At 44.4% G+C, this 4,951-nt stretch overlaps 1 protein-coding gene across 1 annotated transcript in view; it reads left to right on the top strand.

Moving 5' to 3' along the window:
* Positions 1-4,951, top strand: part of GPATCH2 (G-patch domain containing 2) — a 284,090-nt gene that overhangs the window by 293 nt on the left and 278,846 nt on the right. The gene's annotated exons all lie outside the window — the stretch shown is intronic.

Here is a 4,951-nt window from a genome sequence, read left to right as displayed (position 1 = left end):
AAGCGCATGCACACACCGCCTCTCCGTCCCCTGCCCCACAAGCCAGTGGTATCTCCCGGGGCAGCTCCTGCCGCCCTCCTGCGCGGGGCATCCCAAGCCTTGCACCCAGGGCGCCCACGTGGGCAGTTATCCCGCGCTGCCCTTTCAAACCTGGCTCGAGCTCGCGACTGCTACAGCCCACTCCCCCCCAGGGCTATGACAGCTGCCGCCTGCCAAAGCTCCTGCCTCAGAAACCACTGTCTGTGTCTCCTGTCGGCCCGGCCCAGCCCGCAGCCGGATTGCAAAGTGGCACAGCTGACTCGTTTCTCTCATCACTTTCCAGATGCAGAGATGGGGGAAAAGAGGGTGGATCTGATCTGACTTGACCTGTGGCCTGTGGGGCCTTCCCTACTGTGTGAATGAGTGGACAGTAGGCTAAATCAATGGATTTGGGGGCTTTTGAGCTGATTCTCTGAATAAGGAAGAAAAAAAACAGTGCGGTGGGGGGGAGCAGAAGAGGGATAACAAGATTTTTGGAGGTCTGGATTGTGGTAGTACTGTTGATACTGCTGTCTCTTTGTGTATCTTTGTGTGTGGTTGGGGTGGTTGGCATGTATTTTGGAATGTTATGTCTGTTATGTCATTGGGTTGGATTCATTAACAAATCAAAATTTTGTTTGAAGGTTGACAGGAGGGTGCTAGAGCCAATACAGAAGATGAGTGAAGATGACAGTAATCCAGTAGTGGCAGTAATCCAGTATGAACTGGGTATGGAGGGCTGTTATACAAATCCTGCAAATTGCACTTGTTATTTAGCAAATCGCATTGATTTTTGGTATTAAAAGCACTGCTGTTTCATATAGGAACAGCCAGCTCTGAGCTTTCCACATCTCATTAATATTAGTTACACTAATACTTAGAATGTGCCCTAGGCCTTGTAATGGAGATGTGGGAGCTCCTTGAGCATCTTTGAAACTGAGAGAACCTGGCTGGTTTCAGAGCTGCTCCAAACTGGGCAGTTTTTGACTGGGTTCATTTGGCAGTTAGAAATAAATTGTGTGTAGATTAGTGTGCATGTGACTCAATGGTGATGAGAATTTGAGTACAGGAATAGGAATGAAAAGAAGGAGAAAATGAATATGCGGAGAAGGGAATGAAAGTAAGTGAGGAGGTCAGAAAGCCGTGGAGTCAGGGAGAGTGATGCTGACAGCAGCAGGGGCATATAGACATAGAAAAAAGAATAGACCCAGGAAACAAAACAGGTAATATCCAGACTGAGCATGTGGTCTGCTCATATCACTGGTGATATGACAGTGTGGCTGAAGTGCCTACTATAATTGAAGCATTATGGATGCTTTGATGGACTGTCAATGAAAGTTTCAGGTTCTAACCCATGATTTTCTTCAGGAAATGTCAAAGGCCTCATGGTTGAAAACATTCTGCATCCTAAAAGACAGCTTATGGTGCAGAAACATGTTGCGTGGCAGAGTGATTAAGGTGTTTCACTGCAGCTTCAGCGGTGCATATTTGAGCCTCATTCTAGACTTCTGCCAAAAGCCATACCTAATTCTCCAGCTGTAAATGAGTACCTGGTCATTTGACTGGGAAGTCAAAGACAGATGGAAGCAATGCTCCTTTGTGTTCTGTTAGTCCCAGGAACTGCTGTGCCTTAACCAGGCGAGGCTGATAGGGAGTCTAGCCTGGAACTGACCTCTCTCCTTGATTTATTCAGATAAATGTGTTAGGATTACTGGGTTAGTGATAGGAGATAATGCAAGTAGAAAAAAATATATAGAACAGCTTTCACTTTTTTAATAGTGACCGTGTTGTATATTCTCTTGATTATATGTTGTGGCCCCAGAGAAATGACCAAAAATAAGGTTTAACGCTCAAACTTTGTGTAAAACTGGCCCCCAAGTTGAAACAGTTTAGAACTATTTAAATTAAAAGCTTTGTCATTGGCATCATACAAAGCTTCTCTAAGAAATATATTTGAAACTACTCTTTCTTCACAGAAGTCATAAACTATTTATATTCCAAAAGAGTGTGCACTGTGTAAAACGTTCTTGTTTAATATGAATTGGCCTCAATTAATAAATTTTCTGTTTAAGATTAATAAATCATATGACCTTTGCTTGTATTACTGATATGATCAGGGCACTAGTTATCCTTGCTGGTAACTGCTGTTACTAGGGCTGCACCAATAAAGATTTTCTTGGCCGGTACCGGTAGCTGATGATTAACCAACCATATTGGTTGATGCCAATCTGATAACCAATATATAGTAATAGTTAAAGGCATTTTAAATTACTGACATAAATAAACCTTTTTTATTTAGAGCTTCTTAGAGCAACTCAAAACATTGTATTGGGCATTCTGTGGCCCAGGAGCAACCTTCTGCCTGCTTTGGCCCTCGATGAGGAAGGCGATGACTGCCTTATTCCCATGCACATCACCCCCTCACCCAGGGCGCCTACCCACAGCCCCACTCCCCACACAGCCTGTACTGTCTTCCCTGGCCGATGGGGCAGACCCTTATGTGGACCATGGTGCTGAGCACATCTGGAGCCCCAAAGTCTGCTGCTTCCTCAGCGCCAATGGGCCTGTGCAGCTGAGCTCCCATGGCCACCAGGGAGAAGCCGCTTTTGTAAAGCTGCTTGGTGCCTGGCAGAGTGAAATGTCCCTCACATGCCGCCTTACCCTGCCCCCACACAACCCAATGTCTCTGCAGCAGCCCTAGTGCTCAGGCCTCTGCTGCGCACGTGGCATAAACGATCCTTTTGTTGATGAGTGCAGTGCCCTGTGGCTGCTCCCTGGTGCCCTTCCCCTTCCCTCTGCTCACCAGGACCTGTAGTCTGCCATGGGCTTGGGCCGACGGCAGGGTGCAGGTCTGAACTATGCTCTCCAGGGTGTTTTGGGCACGCGGTAATAATTATCAGCTGCAACAACCAAAAAAAGCCGACAGCCAGTAATGTCATTTCTCCTTTTATCGGTGCCGATCTGATAGCCAACCAATATATAGGTGCACCCATGGTTGTTACTAACAACTGATAAATTTACAGATTCAAGGCTGGTTTTTTAGAGGGCTTGGAAATATACACATGCCTACAGTAGGAGAAGGTGTATGTATTTTGGTGGTGCTGTTCCCAAGTTTACGATGGAAAAAGTGTGCTATACCAGTAAACCTTTCTAGTATAAATGCTGTTCATACTAATAAGGTGCTTTTATTGGTATATTATGTTTGCTTGGTAGTGAAATAAGCTCTGTTGACCACAGCATCTATACGTCAGTGTAGCTATGGATACTCTAGGACAGGGCTTCTCAGTCCCCAGGCCGCAGCCCGGTGCTCAGCCACGGCACAGTCAGCTGCCGGACCAGAAGTGGCTGCAGACTGACAAACTGTGGCCCCCTAGAGCCAGGCGGAGAGGCCGCAGCTCCTTCTGCAGGGCCTGCAGCAGTGCAGGGTTTTGCCCACCCCCCTACCCAGGGGTGGGGGTATCCTTACCTGTCTTCCGGCTGGAAACTCTGGCTGCGGCCAGCTGTGACTGCTGGGCCATGCTTTGCTGAGCTGCAGTCGCTTCCAGGCCGTGGTTTGCCAGGCCATGGCATAAAAACTTTGGGAACCCCTGCTCTAAGATTTTGTTGTTGTTGCTGCTGGAAGGGGAATATTGCAAAAGAAACCCTCATCCATAATTGACATTATTATGCTGACAAATATTTCTTAGTAAGTCTGGCCTGTAACATGTACTTTATTAAGGTGTATCATCTTGCATCACTGTAAAATACTAGTTATGGTGGAACTAAAAAAAACAAAACTGTTCATGGACCAGAATAACTGTTCACATGATGTTGTTCCTTGTGGAACTTAAAATATTTTTGTGTTGTAAGGATTGTAATAATGCTGCCCATATTTGCCCATATATATCACCCAACCTGGCACAGAGAGAAGAAACTAAAATCTAATTACCTGTCGGAATTCTAGTTTCTCAGCTCTGTTGAGTAAATGTAAGGCGGCTACTCCTCAGGGCTCCTCCTTCCTTACTTTGTGCTCGTGTAATCTAGGAAGCTGTCCTTTGGAAATCTTGTTTAGTAACACTTGTGAGGAAGGAAAAAGGAAACTGAGGAAATTTATTTTTCAACTAGACACTTCAGAGTTCTAAAAGGCTATAAGGAAAAATCAAGGACATAATTGTTATCTGCCGGGTATCTATCTTTGTTAAGGCTTGCTCACTCTTATTTCTCAAGTATTTGATCAGTATATACCAATACTGAGAGAGAGCTTGTGTTTTGGGCACTGTCATGTTACTTCTTCTACTAATGACTTCGACATTTCAGCATATTACCATCATTTGACAGTTCATGTAGGCCGTCCACCTGGACAATTAATAAAGTCATACGGTCAGTAAAGGGCAAGCACATTAGTAAATGGCCACAATAGGGTTACAGGAATTGCTGCTTCCTGATAAATTGCTCTAAATCTCATTTTTGGCTGACCAATTATTTTGGGTTTGAGTCTTATGGTTCATGGCAGCATGTTTCCTACCATATACAACAGCCACTGCTTTGATAAGATCGTTTTCTCTGTCTCTATATTAGACGAGAATCTATCTAGTTATGTATAATCTACTTTGGTTAGTTTATAAAGTGCGAATCTGCTCTGCCTTCTCCTTGATTTAAAGCTAACACAACTAACTGTATTTCTGTAGTTATGTGGATCAAACTTTTGGTATAAAGCAGTCTTAGCCCTACTGGGATTCTTGTCCCATCTCCTTAAGGTAATGGTTTCTCAACCTTCCACATTAGGACTGCCTAGATTAAACTTTATTTTTTTAAACAGATGATCCTGTTTTGAGCATGAGAGTTGAATTAAATAGTATATTGAGAGTCCTTCCAGCCTTATTCTCTGTTCTAATTCTCACCTGGAATATGTGAGGAAATGGTTTTTTCCTCTTCTAGTTTTAGGCTTGCTTCC

Source organism: Gavialis gangeticus, unplaced genomic scaffold (assembly GCF_001723915.1).
Source record: "Gavialis gangeticus isolate Ggan-Ray unplaced genomic scaffold, GavGan_comp1, whole genome shotgun sequence".
Taxonomy (NCBI): domain Eukaryota; kingdom Metazoa; phylum Chordata; order Crocodylia; family Gavialidae; genus Gavialis; species Gavialis gangeticus.
This window is presented reverse-complemented; position numbering and strand designations above follow the sequence as displayed.